At 35.8% G+C, this 18,300-nt stretch overlaps 1 protein-coding gene across 2 annotated transcripts in view; it reads right to left on the reverse strand.

Moving 5' to 3' along the window:
- Positions 1-18,300, reverse strand: part of LOC101897018 (5-hydroxytryptamine receptor 1) — a 329,084-nt gene that overhangs the window by 40,883 nt on the left and 269,901 nt on the right. For both annotated transcript variants that reach the window (XM_059123704.1, XM_059123712.1), the window contains exon 3: positions 564-595. The gene's annotated coding sequence lies outside the window, so the exon portion shown is untranslated. The remainder of the gene's footprint in view (positions 1-563; positions 596-18,300) is intronic.

Consider the following 18,300-nt stretch of genomic DNA (forward strand, 5'->3'; position numbering starts at 1 on the left):
CATCGAACACGAAATTAATAAATAAAAGAAAAAATATACATAAAACGCTACTTTTACGACACACACTCAATGTTGTCTTTCCGGAATGACTTTCAATTATAAATTTAATGTTCGAACGTAAATGTGGCAAATGGAACCTTTAGAAAATTTGGTTTTCTCACAAACAAGTTGTTTTAATAAATTTTGATAATATTTATCGTTAAAATATCGTTATATTTTTCGATAAAAAATGCATCAAAATGATATATAAATTTTCATGTGCTTTTTATAACGTAATATAAATTAGATATTTTTTTTAATTCAATGATTTATTTTTCAGCTTAAGTTAAGTTCAATTTATATTCTGTTTCAAAATCTTCAAGAATGGAAAAATGTTACTAACAAACCGACTTTATGATATTGAAGAAAACTGTAAAACTAGTAGATTCTTTGAGTTTCTGGATCAGAGCATTATATGATCTGAATGGACAAAGAAGTCAATAAGGTGTTTTAAAGGGGATTTTTGCTATATGTTCCATAAATATTGCAATTGAAAATAATATTTAAATTATGGTTAAACTTACCCGTTTTATTGGCTATACTACTACGAGCTCATCTGTAAAATCAAAGGAAAATATTTGTTAGTATAATCTCATAATGGAAATTGTTTCCACCCTGAAAGTAATGTTTAAGAAATGCAAAAGCTTAAAAAAAATATGTTTTTTTGTTCTTTACGTGAAATCATGGCACAATTACAGAAGGTAGAACAAAGCTACCTTATAACAAGTAAGCAAAGGCTACAGTCGAGCGGGGCCGACCGTTGAATACCCTACAACACTATAATAAACGATACAGTTTACATAGGCGAGATGCTCGAAAAAATTCCACAAGATATTGTGACAAAAATAAAAGAAAACCATCATGTTTCGTTCTCTAATTTTCGAATAATAACAACTTAAACGAATTTGCTCATTTCCAATTTATTGGTAGATGTTGCACTTAAATGGTCTTCCTAGATCTGGAACCAATATTTCCCAAAGACCTATAATCTCTCAGAAGTGGCAAAAAATTAACATTTATTATTGGTTTTTGACTGAAACGCATCTATATGAGATACAGATATTTGACTATATTCTTCAACGAAATCAGCGTTAACGAAATAGTCAGAAGTGCGTCTTTCCTGTATTTGTGAATTCTCCAAAATGTCACTGGAATGGACATTTTCGTATTTTGTCTACAAAAGTTGGCAAGCTATTCACACATTGTATATTTTTGGATGGCCATCCAAAACTGCTTGGCTTTTGCAATGTCCGGTAACCCCCATTCAAATGTGCGTGAGGAACGGGCTGACAATTTTGCAGTTTTTTGGTCCATTTCAACCCCTAAATATACGGCGATCATCTCCAAAAAGAGTAGGCTTCTATTCTGACCCTCATCTTATCCCCATGCAAAATTTCGTATGGATCGGGCCATAAATGCGATCTGTATATGATATCCTGAAATCCTAACTACTTAGTTTTGTTAGCTGTAGAAATATTACCAAATGTTTAATTCAAAATGAAAATATGCCAAAAATATGACAAAATTGAAAAAATATGAGAAAATGTTAGAAAATCAATATTTTCATCTTTAGAGAGATAATTTTATGCGATTTTTAGACGTTTTTTCTTTCCTGCCAAGAGGCCATTCTAAATTAATGGGAACTGTCGAAATCAGTTCAGCCGTTCTCGACAAATAAGAGATTTTTCAAGCATATCTTCTTTGATAAACATATATATCGCACATATTTTGCTATATATCCGTTTTGTTGGATGTTAACATCAATGTAAAGATCAGAAGTAACCTTGTCATGGCCTTGTGATTTCGCCGGGTTTTAAAATATTCGCGGTTTAATGAAAAATTTTGAATTTTTTCAACACAAAAGATATGGTCTATTTTACCCGCTAAATATTATCCGATGACCACCCAAATTGGTAGGCTTCTTCCCCGCACTAAACTCTAGCTACATGCGAAATTCCGCGTCGATTGGTCTATAATTGTGACCTGTATAGCTACTGCAAATTCCGACATTTTTTCAGTATTTGGTCCATTTCAACCCCTTAACATTTGGCGATCATCTCAAAAAGAAATAGGCTTCTATTCTGACCCTAACCCCACCTTCGTGCAAAATTTCGTAAGGATCGGGCCATAATTGCGACCTGTAGCGTGATTACAAATTAACATGGACAGACGGACAGACGGACGGACGGACATACATAGATAGATCGACTCAGCTCGGCGAGCTAGGAAGATCCATATATACTTTCCTATATGGGAAACCAATATTTCGAGGTGTTACATAAATTCTGACCCAATCAAACTTATAATACCCCCAACACATAGTGTTGTAGGGTATAAAAACAATTTTTTCTTGGTTTGATTGGGCCAAAATTATATAACAACTCGAAATATTGGTTTCCCACATAGGAAAGTATTTATGGATCTTTCTATCTCGTCGAGCTGAGTCGATCTAGCTATGTATGTCTCTCTGTCCGTCTGTCCATGATGATTTGTAGTCACTCTACAAGTCGCAATTATAGGTTGAAATTGGTCAAAAACCAAAAATTTCCCAATCGCCGTTATAGTTAGCATGTGGCTAGAGATTAGGGATGAGCAGAAGCCTTCCAATTTGGATGGTCATCTGGAATATTTAGTGGGTGAAATAGACCATAACATTTTATTGAATATAAATCAAATTTTCCATTAAACCTCGAAATCACAAATAGACGAACAGGTCGATTCTGATCGTTATGTAGATGCCGATAGTAAATATATCGGATATAGATATAGCGAAATATATACAATGTGTATATACAAAGGAAGGGGATGTTAGCGAGAATGCTTATATCTCAAGAATAGCTGCTCCGATTTGGACAAATTTTGTCAATTCGGAATGCCCTCCTAAAATAAAAGTATAAAATCTAAACAAATCGGATAAAAAGATGCCAATAATGATGTTAATATAGATTTTGTAGTATTCTGTGACATTTTTTATTTTTTTTTTCGCATGCAATTTTTTCAATTTGACTTATAATATTGAAGTGTATATTTTGTAATATTTCTTCACTTTCCAACACAGGTTGTGGATATTATATACACATTGCACTCATCGTCCGATCCTAACGAAAATTTTCATAAAGCTAAGGTTAGGATCAGAAGAGCTAGGGGTTGAAATGGACCAACAACTATGTTCCTGATTTAAAGGTCACAAATAGGACCCAAGAAGTTTTAGTTTAGGACAGCGGGTAAAATGGACCACTACTTTTGTGAGGAAAAATACCAGCATTTCCATTCTACCGAAACGCTGAAAAAAATTACAGGCGAAATTCAAAATACACCAAAGGCGAACTTCTGGCTTTTTTATGCAGACATCGTTGACGAATATAACCAAATATCGTAGACAAGCAAATCATGTTTAAATTTGGAGACACAGAGGGACCACCAACCAAAAAAAGTCCTGATCACACAATTGAAACCAATCAACACGAAATTTTGCAAGAGAAGAGAGTTAAGGACAGGGAAGGAGTCTAGCATTTTGAATGATCATTGGATTATATTTAGCTGTAAAATGGACGACAATAACTTACAGCATGACGGAGTGCCTAAATATTGGGCCCTGGTCAAGATGCTAAGCAGCACTTGGGAAGTGCTCCATGACATAATTTCAAAAGCGAACTATTCCAAAATGGATTCGGACGGAGGCTTCTAAAATATTGTAGAGTTGTAGGGTATTGAATTATCGGCCCGCATGACTACAGCTTTTGCTTAATTGTTTTTAAATAATAAATGTATATATATAGCAGGTAAATTCTAGCTCGGCGGAATTTTTTTATAGCCTTCACCATTTGGTGAACCGATTCTCACCTAATTTGATATACATATTTGCGCCACCAAAAGTAATCCAGAAAATGCTGTACATTTTACGATTTACGTCAGTTTTGGTTTGACATTTTTGAAGTAAACACATGCGAAATACACATTAATAAACAATGTTACGCTACACTGCTCCAGAACGTGGAATATTGGTAGCTATTTCTTTCACCAATAATCGGTCGGTGACTTTGGCACAACGTGAATTTCTGTCCGTCCAACGCCTAATGATGGAACACTGCGGTGTTTAGCCGCTCGTTCTCGAAGAGACTGGCACAACAAAAGATGCTAACAGGCGTGGCAGACCCCGTTCTGCAGAGAATATTGCTGCTGTAGCCGAGGATGTCATGGAAGCGCCGTCGACATCGATTAGACGACATGCCACTCGAATGAATATCAGTCGACGGTCTTTTCACCGAATTTTTGTACAAGGTTTGAATATGTTTCCGTACAATGGGCAGATGCTGCGTCAGTTGTTAGCTGCTGACCGCAAATAGCGTCTGACATACGCTCAAGCCATCCTTAATCACCACCAAAAAGAAGATGATTTTTCATCAAAAAGAATTATGAGTAATGAGGCCCATTTGCCATTAGCGGGTACGTAAACAAGCTAACTTTACGCATGTGGGGCACTGAAATTCACGTGTAACCCACGCTACAAAGCAATGATCAACGACTTCTTTTTGCCGCAACTTAATAAGTTGGGAATGGAAAAAATGTGGCTCCAACAGGACACACACTGCACATGCCACAATCGATGTGCTGAAGGATGCATTTCACCTGATTTGTTCGCTCTAGCGGGTAAAATAAACCATAACATTTCCGTCGAAAAAATTCGTTAATTTTTTGGTCTCGGCCAACTCAGAAATAAATTAAAAGGTCAAGACATATGTAGGCTGAAGGCCATCAAATTGAATTTGTTCAATATTTTTTGAAGGACCTATCAAAAGAAAAAAACGTGGATTTTAAAAAAAAAAATATTTTCAAGGGCCACTACACCCACAAACATGGATTTAAAAATTATTTAAGGACTTAAAAGCCAGCAAACTCATTATACACTCAAAACTCCGACTCATTTCCACAAAAACAATCTACATGGTGTTTAAATGCTATTTACCGTAGGAGGCTTATGACAAAATTTTACATAACATTTAAACAAATCAAAAACAAGTGAAACACTTGTGGCAGCACAACATGTAGAATACGTTGCGGGAAGCTTTCACTGTCCTGCTGTCATAATGCCACCGGCTGCAATTACAAACAACAGCGAACATCATTTGGCAGAATAGCAGTTACCATATAAGTTGGGATATATATTGTCAACATATACATACGTATATCCTATGGTGGATAATAAAACTCCTGCGTTCTTACCTATATCCACAGTAAAACAGTTAAGAAGCGAAAAAAAAAAAAAAAAACATTTAAGTATCCTTACAAATAGGCACTTAACAAGGCAAACACCCAGAGAGAAAACCACACAACAATAAAAAAATACCAACAAATTTTCACATGCTGTGACATATAGTATGTATGTTTGTATGTATCTACGCATTGAAAGGGAATATATACCATAACTTAACTTGACATCATCTCGTATGACAGTGGGGTTCTCTGATTTTTTTTTTCTAATGGTAAAATGGCTGTTGTTGTTTGTAGCACTTCAAACTTGACTGCAGCAATATTCTTGCGCTATGACAGCAGCTTCAGGCTTTATTTTTATGGTGATGGTGTCGTTGTTGTTGCTGTCGTTTCTGCTATACTCTGCCAGCTAAGGTACAAAAGAAAAATCGATAAAGACATTGTGTCACATGCCATTGGGGGAAGATACTACCACTATTCTATTTAGGAACAACTTTGTTGCACACTTAAAAATGTTAAAAAGTCTTTTTCTTTATATCATACGCTGCCACATACGCCGAGACAATGCAAGACAAAAAGTATTATTGTCTATCTATCGCCGCATGCATGTTTTATGGATTACTTTATATCCATTTGGTGTGGTGGGATGGGTATTAAGCAAACAGCATTTGTCGGCGGAAAATGATAAGAGGTCTGTTCAAGAAAAAAAAGTGAAGACTGGCTTTTTGGTTCTATATATTTTTAACTTAACCGAAATTTAGAAAGTTAATAAAACTTAACAGGTAAAAATGCATTAAATTCGGCCGGACATTAGGTTTTTACAAAAGTATCTGGAGTCAAAAGTCTTCCACTTTAAATACAGAACATCAGTAAGATCGGTAGGAGAAAGCAGTTTAAGTTTTTAATATAATGGTTGGGGCCATTATATGGAGGCCATACCAAAATGGGAGCCTATATAGGAAATATTTTACTAGAAAGCTTAACTACCAAATTTGACATAATTTCGATGGTAAATGTGACTAGGATTATTAAAATACAGAATATCGGTCTATATATTAAATATAAAATACCGAACGGTTGTATAGAAACCGTTAACCAATATGGACAAGCACAAAGACCAAATTTTACACAAATCTATTAAAAATTGTGGCTTACATTGTCAAAATACTGAATATTCGAAGGTACCGTTATATGTGTGCTATAGTAAAACGTGGACCTAGACAATGTCCCACCACCGGAGCTAGAACCCATAACGAACTACAAAGACTAAGTTTAAGACAAATCCGTAGAAAAACGTGACTAAAACCATAAAAATACCGAATATAGGAGATCAAAGAAACGTGGACCTATATCCATATATAGTTCCTCCATCGGAGCTAGAACCCATTATGAATTACAAATACCTTTTTTGTTAGACAAATCCTTGAAAAAATGTGGGTAAACCATCAAAATACCTGATATCGGGTAAACACCTATATAGGGGCTATAGGAAATCGTGGAACTATACAGGGTGAGAAAAAAAAACTGCAACCAACTTCAGACTGCTGTCAATTCTAATCCACTCGTCCAACAGCTGTTAAAATTATTCCAGTAACAGCTCATTATATTGTTTACGAGCGTAGCATTTCGGTGAGAATTTTCCAGAAAAAAAGTTTTTCGTGATGGAATTCAAGAGTGATGGTGTGATTTCTTTATATTTAGCTGGAAACCATAAGTGGCTATGGCACTCCAGCATTTAAATGTGAATAAATCTTTTGTGTCTCGTATCATCGCTCGTTACCGTGATACTGGTAGCGTATCCCGACGTCAAGGAAGTGGACGGAAGAAAACAGCAACGTCAGCAGAAATGGTTCGAAAAGTAAAGAAGCTACTTGATCGAAACCCGCGTCGCAGTGGCCGCTTGTGAGCTGAACATGTCGCAATATTCCATTCGGCAAATATTGAAAACTGAGCTCGGGGTTAAGCCATTGAAATTCCAAAAAGTACAAGAACTTACATCGCAACAGAAAGAAAATAGACTAAAGAGTTGTTTCGCTTGGTCGAATGTGGTGAACTGCCGCATTTGGTTTTATCCGATCAGAAAACATTCGTTGTCCAGCAGTTTGTAAACAAACAAAATGATCGTGTTTACTTGCCAAAAAGGTCAGCGTAAAATGTGCACCTTCGGTTGGCCACCAGAACTTAAGCGCGGGCCATGGTGGTGTGGGCCGCCATAACAGCCGATGGTCGCTCTCCGCTCGTATTAATCGAATAAATTCCGAATATTATCGTGAAAATATTCTGGAGGGTGAATTAAAGCCTTGGGCATGCAAACATTTTGACCGCAGACCTTGGACATTCCAACAGGACTCAGCACCATCGCACTCAACACACGCCACCCAAGAATGAGGTTCCTCGCTTTATTTCCAACGCACAATGGCCACAAAATCTCCGAATACTATTCCCTTGGACTATTGTGTCTGGAGTATTTTGGAAAGCAAGGTTGGCACTAAAAAATACCAAAGTGTCAATCATCTCAAGCAAGCGCTTCGCCGGGAATGGGACAAACTACCGCAGAGCAACATTCGTGCAGCGTGTGATGATTATTCGAACAAATCCAAACTTTTTCTAAAATTTTGTGGTATTTCCGACATTTTTTGCTTTCATTCAATAAAATTAAAAAAAAAAATGTAAAAATAATGTCGTTTGATTTTGTTGCAGTTTTTATCTCACCCTGTATAGGGACTATACGAAAACATGGAACTATATATACAAAGTTCCGCCACAGCAGCTACAACCCAGAGAGTTACCGATATATCTCATTTTCAGTATCAATCATCCTGGACATAATACAAACTATTTTATTAAATTTTAAAGCTCTACGTCAAATAATGTGGTCTGTATCGGGATTTCAACAGACAGACAGACTGATATCGTTAAATTGACTTAGAATGTTATGCTGATCGTGTGGTCTATGACGCATATTTAGAGGTGTTACAAAAGGAACGGCAAATTTAATGTACCCTCCTTTTCAAGGTGGAGGGTATAAAAATGGTATGATTTAATTAATGCTAAATCGAATTCACATTGCATTGCTGGTTTCGGACACATGTCAGACGTAACAAGTAAAAAGCTGTAAGTTCAGCCGGGCCGAACTTTGAAAACCCTCCACCAGTTAGAACGAATTTGGCAATTTTCAAAAAATAAAATATAAAATCTGTTAAAAATTCTTTTAAAATCTTAAAAATCCCGAATGTATTCATTATATTAGGGTCTATTAGACGACATGGTCTTACATAGGCAACTTTTGTCATAAGCCATTACAATATTCAAATGCGGAACTTTGAAAAAATCAGTGAATAATGTCAATAAAATCATCAAAATACCGAATACTTGGAGGTACCATGATAAGGGGGCTATACCAAGACGTAGACCTGCACAGACAATTTTTTGTCATACGTGGACCTGAACGGACAATTTTTTGTCATAATGTAGCTAAAATCATCAAAATACCGAATATCGGTACCGTTATGTGGGGGCTATATGAAGATATGGCCCATTTTCAATACCAAAAGTCCTGCAGGCATAATATACATTTGAGTAAAATTTTATCAACATACTTCATTTCGTTCGGAAGCTAAAGTGATTTCCACAAACAGACGGATAGACGGACGGACATCGCTAAATCGACATAGAATTTGATGCTGATCCAGAATATATATTCTTTGTGGGGTCTAAAATGTACGTTTCGCGGTTTTACAAACGGAATGATAAACTTAATATACCCTCCATACAATGGTGGAGGGTATAAAATTTACCGAAAAGCTATCTCTATTCACTGACCTTTAACTATTGACGCCCCTGCATTTTCTGTTTCTCCATCAAACATTTATATTTCACTCAACAAACGATGTTGTATAGGAAGTTTGACAACAACAACAATAATGGTTGTCACCATTTATTTCATCACCATTCTAACATCAGCACTGCTATTATTGTCTTTGTTGAACTGTTTTTTTTTTGCTTTGCTCCGCAATCACTTTCCAGTTATGATCCGGTTATGGGAATTCTTCTTCTGTCATTTTTTCCATTCAACCCCCTCCACTTTCCAAACATCCTTAGCGGACTTAGCGTTGTCGTTGTCTTATTTGAACATTCCCATCATTACTTATGTCATTTGTGCAACCGGAAGACCGGATTGAAGCTGAAGAATAAAAACAACGACAACAAAATGAAAATTGTTTCCATCACCGCAGTAAAGTGCAAAGTTTTGCGGATTTTACGGGAATTGTTATCTGATTGCTTTTTGGCTTAGTCGTCATTGAAAGAGGTAAACGGCACAATCATCATTGTGGATAAAATTGAAGAAGTAAAGTCGGTGATAAGCACGAAAAGATGATGAAGAGAGAGAGAGAGAGACAGACAGAGAGAGAGAGGGACAGACAGTGAGAGAATAAAACAAATATGTTTCCACAATATATGCATGTCATGGCTTTAGACAATATTCTTGTCCGGATAAAGCAATTCCTTCCGTGGAATTTTGTTATTGGAGTTTTATGTGTTGAAAAAACAGATGCTGTTAAATGGAAAACTGGTTCGGAAAAGTTTGCGGGAACTTAAAGCTGTTATGGAGAGGGTGTGTATGTGTAATTATTAAATGTTCAATTTCGAGGCAACTAAATTTTTTGACATCGACCCAACTAGGAAGCTGGAAGGCCGAAAAACTAGTAAAAAAGGTAATGCAAGGAAACTCACAGGCAGTGTGACCGCTGGAAATTTTCAAAAAGTATCACAAAAAGTATAATTTCTTAAAAAAGTGGCACATATCATTTAAAATGGTGGCACAATTTATTTCACATTTTATTTAAAACAAGTAAAAAAGTTGTAAGTTCGGCCGGGCCGAACTTTGAATACCCTCCACCATGTGGTAAAAATTTGGCAATTTTCACAAAAAAAATAATAATAAAATCGGTTAAAAATTCTGTTAAAATCTTAAAAATACCGAATGTAGCCGTATATTAGGGTCTATACGACGTCGTGGACCTGCATAGGCAAATTTTGTCATAAGCTATTATAATATTTAAATGCGAAACTTGAAAAAAAATCTGTTTATAATGTAGCTAAAATAAATAAAATACCGAATTTGGGGAGCTGCATTGGGGTTATAAAACCTGGACCTGCACAGACAATTTTCCGGCATAGGCTGTAGTATCCAATACGAAGTTCAAATACAGAATTTGAAATAGTTCCCGTAAATAATGTCACTAAAATCATCAAAATACCGAATATCGGGGTACCGTTATATAGGGGCTATAAGAAGACGTGAACCTACACAGACAATCTCCTGTCATATGCTTTAGTATCTATTACGAACTTCAAATACCAAGTTTGAAATAATTCCGATAAAAATGTCGCTAAAATCATCCAAATGCCGAATACCGGGCTATACGAAGACGTAGACCTGCACTTACTTCAACTTACTTCATTTCGTTCGGAAGCTAGAGTGATTTCCACAGACGGACGGACATTGATAAATCGACGTAGAATTATATGCTGAGCAAGAATATACTATATACTTTGTGGGGTCTAAAATGTATATTTCGAGGTGTTACAAACGGAATGACAAACTTAATATACCCTTCCTACTATGGTGGAGGGTATAAAAAAGTGGCACAAAAATTCAAAAAAGTGGCTCATTTAGGATCAAAATAAAAAAGTGGCACAAAGGTATCAAAGCCCAAAAAAGTGGCAAAATTGATACTTTAGTGGCACAACGGTCACGCTGCTCACAAGGCAGTTTTCGAAGCTTCTTACAAATGTTTCAAAACTTTATATTAATCTAGCTGAACCCGGTGCGCTTCGCTATCCCCCTTTGATTTTATATGAATTCAAAATTTTATATACAAATATTTGTTGGTTAAAAAAATAAAACAATCTCAAAGATTTAAAAAAAAAACTTAATTATTGTAATACTTTAATGCGTAAACAAACAAATAGCTCGGTCTTCCAACGCGTGAGAATGCCAGAAACAGCTGACCATGAGAAAAGCAGGAACATGACAAAATTAGTCCGCATACACGAAGGCTTTGTCCTTCGGATTTATTAATTTCATAGCAAATGCCAAACGTGCAGGGAGCTGCAATATTTTGAAGTTGAGTGGCATTTCTGTTGCAATTAGTGAATTCGAGGTAACAACACACTTCCCCGTAATATAGTATTCTCAATTAAACTTTTGTGTAGTTTTCAACTGTTAACCTAAGACCATTGTAAGGGCGTTGTGGGTCAATGCTTCTTAATAAAGCCATATCTCAATCTGAACCGATTTAAATATAAATTGGCAAAATTTACTATTACACCAAATTCCTTCCATATTTTATTGAAATTGCTGCATCAAATATGTGAAATCGGCCGAGAATATGTATGGGAGCTATATCCAAATCTTAACCAATTTCTAATAAATTTGTCAAATTTATTATTGGAACCGAATTCCGCCACACATTCCGAATATAATTGGAATCGGACATACATATTGTGTTTGGTGCATCATAAAACCTAAATTTTTGGGAGGTACTTCCAATTCTGATGTTATATTTCCAGTTCCAAGTGGAATTTCAAAAATATATATAGCCTTTGTTACTTTCAGGCGATGTAATATATGTATACTTGGACATTTTCAAGAAAATATGTTCAGCGGTTTTCGTGTCCATAAATTACAAACAAACAAACATTTTCCTCTTTTATAGATATAGAAGAAGATGTTGAGAACTTTTTATCATAATATTGCCGTTCCTTTTTTACGAAGTTTGGCCTTTGATTCCGAAACTCCTTGGTATAAAAACTCTAGTACTATCATATCTAGCGGGAATTTTTTTAGAGCCCAGGCATTATGGGCAGTGGGATTATGGGGAAAATTTGAAATCCATTTTATTTCGCTTAGAATGATCCAAAGAAGCTTGAGGAATATCCATTCTTATGAGTTTTTGATCGACTATTAACAAATGCGGCACCCATCTTGCAGAAAACATTTTCATTTGTAGATCTTCATTCCCATGATATTAGCAATTTCACGTACTTTTATTCGTCGATCATTTAATACCATATCATGCAATTTGGCTACAATTTCTGTTGTCCACTACGTGGTTCATCTCCAATGCGTGTACGAACCACGTTTAAATTCAGCAACCCAATTTTTTTACTGTTGCATATGAAGGAGAACTTTCATCTAACACATTCACTATATCATTATGAGTTTCTTGTTCCGATAAACCTTTCTTATGTAAATTTTTTATGTAATGTAATAGTAAAAAAATTGCGGATGCGACTTTTTTGAATACCTGTTTCTATATGAAGGAGTTGCCAGATCGAAACAAATTTTAACATATGATCATAACAGAGATAGAAGTTTCCAAAACACTTAACTTTTTCTGTTTATACTGCGATTTCTGTGTTAGGCTAAGAAGTTTCCGAACTACCCCCGTAGTGTCAATAGCGACCTATAGGGCAAGTGGGAAGGCTCTGCAAAATTGTGGCCCCAAATGTACAATACATGTACTTTTTAGAGACAAAAAGTAAATCATACTCATATTTCAATATCCTTATGCAGGGAATTCAGTCACACATTTTTAAAATATTATATATGATATACATTCTTTTAAATAAATAAACTTTAAAAAAAGAACCCTTTTTACATAATTCCGATGTAATCCTACACGAACTAGTTCTCTGATGCTTTTTTTTAATTGTGGTTTTTGTACCCTACACCACAAAGTGGTCAGGGTATTATGTCTTTGTGCATTTGTTTGTAACAGGCAAAAGGAAACGAGATAGACCCATAGTTCCTTTTGATGATCTGCATAGAATCATATTCTGAGTCGATTTATGCATGTCCGTCCGTCCGTCTGTCCATGTATTTTTGTAAACAAAGTACAGTTCGCATTTATTGCCCCATCCAGATGAAATTTTGCACAAAGCATTTTTTTGGCCCAAGGACGAACCCTATTGAAATTGAAGATAATCGGACAAAATTTAAAAATAGCTTCCATATATATATTCGTCCGATTTGCCATTTATTGTGCACCAAACGTGTAATGTAAGTCCGAATAGTATGGAATTTTGCACGTACGATCAGATTGGACCTGAAAATAAGTATGCCAAATTTGATCGAAATCGGTTAAGATATAACTATAGCTCCCATATATATTTTTCATCCGATTTGTTATTTTTGTCCTCCGTGGCCGTAATATGCACTATGTAACAACAATATTTGGGGAAATATATCAAATACAGCTCAGAAATACATTTGCTAAATTTTATCGAGATCGGTTCAGATTTGGATATAGCTCCCATATATAACTTCGTCCGATTTACCTTTTATTGTGCACCAAACGTCTAATATTTGTCCAAATGGGATGGAATTTGGCACATACGACCAAATTTAGTCTAGAAGGTAGTATGCCAAATTTGGTGAAGATCGGTTCAGATATAGTTATAGCTCCCATATATATTGTTCATCCGATTTATTGTATTTGTTACCCACAGCCGTAATATGCACTCCGTAACAACGATATTCAGGGAAATATATCAAATACAGCTCAGAAATATCTTTGCCAAATTTTATCGAGATCGGTTCCGATGTGGATGTAGCTCCTATATATATTTTTATCCGATTTCAAATTAATTGTGCACCAAATGGGTAATGCAAGTCCGAATTTAAAAGATACAAATGCTTCGGCATATTTAGCCCTTTGAACTTTAAATTATAATTATAATCATAGCGTGTATGATTAAATTCTCCCATAAAAACTTTTAATTGTTATGCGTAGCTCTACTAAATTGGCAAAGTGGTGTAGGGTATCATAAATTCGGCCCCGACCGACTTTAAGACTTTCTTTACTGGTTTTAATTGTGGTTTTTTTTTACAACACTTTAGTTCACTACAATACTCCGCCTTGAAATTTTTCCCGATTTTCCTCCCATCAAATATTCAAATTACGAAACTAAAATTGTAACAAATTTAAATTTCCAAAATTACTTTTCTCTTGTCACGTTTCCAAATTTATTCATCTTGTCGATGGAGTTTGCGATGGTGGCAAGATACAAAAATATTTAGTTTTATCATCACTAAGTAGCGTGACCTAATTTGCAACGAACGTTTGTGCATTGCAAGTGAAATACCAGCATCCACCTCCTTCACTTGTCCCACAAACAAAACAAACCAAACCGTCCAAGAAACTGACTAAAGTAAGAACTCGTGTCCATTTGCTGGTGAAGTACTTGGCTAAGTTAATTAAATAACTTGAAGAGATTGCAAAAAAGGAGGCAGAGCAGAGAGAGAGAGAGAGAGGGGGCGAGGAGTAGCAAAGCAATATGCTAAAAATACAAAAATTGTATTAAATGCAAAAATAAGATTACCAAAAAAATCCATACCCAAAAAAATGTGGCTAAAAGCAAGTGTTAACGAAAAATGTTTCTTTGTGTTTGCTTTACAAAATTGGCGAATTTTGCATTTAGTTTTGCAAAACATATTTTCCGTGGCAATTTTTCAAGAGGAAAAATGAAAACTCTCTCCCCTCCCTAAAAATAAACAACAAATTTTTCAAATACTTTGTAATGAATTTTGTGGTGACATTTCTGGAAATATTTTCCCCAAACCCCAAGAACATTTTGTAGCATGAAGCTGACCAAAGTGGTGGCAAAAATTCCTCAGCATATTGTAAATGGCTTCTGTGTAAAGTGGGAGAGCACCATTGGCATTATGTGTGTGTGTGAGTTTGTGTATGGGCCAGCAGGTCTTTTTGTTGACTTCGTTGATGTATAAGCTGCTTAGAGGAAATAGCTACGTTATCACTGGAATTCACGACACAGATTTTGGAATATTTTTGTTTGTAAAGTTTCAAATAGGAATATATAAAAATGTTAAAGATATTGCTGTGTCTTGGGCGATATCAGATAGAATGTTTTGGTTTATAAACTATTGTTATTTTTTGAGGCCTAACAGCTTCATATATAGAATGACTAATTTTATGTTATTTGAAAATAAATTGCTTCGTCCGAACAGATTAAACATATATAATTTTTCTTCTGTGGAGGGATTCTAAGTTTGACAAATTTTACAAAGTTCATCCTATATTCGTCGAGATGCACAATTATTCAACTAACTTATTTCAAAATTAGTGTTTTCATATAATATAGGCTAATCATCAACACTCAATCAGGTATTTCCTATGTGGGAAAAGCTGAAACGACATAATCCATGAAATCCCTAATATGCTCTTCATAATAATTATATTTGTCAAAAAACCTCAGATATTGCCCAGAAATATCTCTACTCCCATATTTATATTTCCCTCTAATCTAAAGTGATACACAGACCGTGCGAGTTTGTCCAAGTAGGTTAAAGTTTGGGTTATACGATCAAGTTTTGATTAGAATAAAATGCGTCAGTTTGCGCCAAATCGTTTCCGGTATAGCTATAGTTCCGATATATATGTTTCATTCGATTTAATTTTAAAGCCTTCTTAAATGCAGTAATATTTGTTACGAGAAACGACGTACAGCTGACAAAAATAAAAAAAGTCACATTTAGCCGAAATCGATTCAGTGAATGTTCATTAGCTCTAAAGCCGTAATACGCATTCAAAAAGATGATATTTGATATGATTTACTTTCCACAAATTCCCAATATAAGCGTATAATTGTTGCGAGCAGCTCTGTAGGGTATCATATGTCCTTATCTTTTGTCCTTTTCAGGTTATGAAAAATATATACAGGGTGAGATGAGAAAACTGCAACCAACTTCAGTCGTCCGACAGCTGTTAAAATTATTCCAGTGGCAGCTCATTATATTGTTTACAAGCGTACAAAAGCAATTTGGTGAGAATTTTCCAGAAAAAGAGTTATTCGTGATGAAATTCAAGCGTGATAGTGTGATTTATTTATATTTGGCTGGAAAACCACAATTGGCTATCGTTAGAGCACTGCAGCATTTAAATGTGAATAAATCTTTTGTGTCTCGACCATCGCTCGATAGCGAGATACTGGTAGCAACATCAGCAGATTCGAAAAGTAAAGAAGCGACTTGATCGAAGCCCGCGTCGCAGTGGCCGAAAAATGGCTCGTGAACTGAACATAACGCAATATTTCATTCGGCAAATACTGAAAAATGAGCTCGGGGTAAAGCCATTGAAATTCCAAAAAGTGCAAGAACTTATACTGCAACAGAAAATAGACTCAAAAGAGCTAAAGAGTTGCTTCGCTTGGCCGAAAGTAGTGAACTGACGAATTTGGTTACCTCCGATGAGAAAACATTCGTTGTCCAGCAGTTTGCAAATGTGCAACATGTGCAATGGTTGGCCACCAGAACTCAAGCCGCCATAACAGCCGATGGTTGCTCTGCGCTCCCATTAATCGACCGTGGCATTACAATGCGTGCCGAATATTATCGCGAAAATATTCTGGTGGGAGTGTTAAAGCCTTGACCACGCAAAAATTTTGGCCGCAGACCTTAGACATTCCAACAGGACTCAACACCACCAAATTCGGCAGTTCACCACTTTCGGCCAAGAGAAGCAACTCTTTAGCTCTTTTGTGTCTATTTTCTTTCTGTTGAGGTTCTTGCACTTTTTGGAATCCCAGTGGCTTTATCGCGAGTTTATTTTTCAATATTTGCCGAATGGAATATTGCGATATGTTCAGCTCACGAGCCATTTTTGCTTGACGTCGGGTTACGCTACCAGTATCACGGCAACGAGCGATGGTACGAGACAAAAAGGATTTATTCACATTCAAATGCTGGATTGCTCTAACGATAGCCACTTGTGTTTTCTAGCCAAATATAAAGAAATCACACTGTCCCGCTTGAATTCCAACACGAATAACTTTTCTTCTGAAAATTCTCACCAAAATTCTTTAGACAAAATAGGGGCAGCAAAGAAAAACAATTGTATTTAGGGGGTAGCTTTGTTCTACCTTTTGTAATTGTGCCATGGTTAGGTTTAAAGCCCCTTACAGTGTGTCTTGATGCACATGCAGATAAAATAATAAGATTAAAACCAAATTTTCCCGAAAAAAATTTAATAAAAGGTTATGCGGTGCAGGTGTATGTCTGGGAGGATACACTCAACCATATGTGTGTGAAATGTAAATATGAATTTATTATGTGATTTTAAGACCTAACAATCAATATTACCCTAATGCTTACCTATAATTTAATTTTCTCATAAATTTTCATTTCCGCATCATATATTTCAACCCGATTCACTTTCTTTTTTACTTTCCTAACGAGCTTGTTTTGCAATTATTTGCCATTGAATTTTCTATGAAATTAGCAGAACATTGCTATTTTGCTTTTCTTTTTTGCACACATACATATCTGGCAGTACCATTCGCTTCACTCGTAATAATCTCTTGATGACTTTCTATTGAATTAGAGTTGTAAATCCTCTATCCTGCTATACATTTTAAAAATGCAAATCTCGTTTGCATTTACATTTGCAAATGACCTGGCCTTGGTTTAGTTTAATTCGCAGTGGGCCTACTCCGACTCTTACCTCGTTCGTTCTGCATGTGGGAATTTTATTGCCTTTGCATGTTAAATCGCCAAAGTAGCAATAAATCAATCATTACTCATACGCTCGAGTGGACCAGCAGACCTGGAGCCAATACAACGATACGATTTCCATTCATACCCCCCGCCCCGGAGCACAACAACACTCACAACAATGTGCTAAACGAATAAACATGAATAAACACTCATACTCATAGAATGCACACATACACCCATAAAACTACAACATTTACACATTGTCGTCTGTAGGCCATACAAGGTTCGGTGATATTTTTGTTTGCACCACGTCGCCATTTGCTATTTGTCCTAGAATATTATTTACAAGTTTGTCAATATAATACGTGCCTCCAATAAATTCGACCAGTTATTGGTATTTTGACTGGGGGGCGGGCAAGTGACTGGTTATGGGGGTGGTGGTCTCGCGACTGCCTAGGCCATACTATTTATAGACTCACATGAGAGTTCATATTGATTTTCTCCCAGCGGTTATAACCGCAATATCCAAG

This window comes from Musca domestica, unplaced genomic scaffold (assembly GCF_030504385.1).
Source record: "Musca domestica strain aabys unplaced genomic scaffold, Musca_domestica.polishedcontigs.V.1.1 1, whole genome shotgun sequence".
In the NCBI taxonomy this organism is placed as follows: Eukaryota; Metazoa; Arthropoda; class Insecta; order Diptera; family Muscidae; genus Musca; species Musca domestica.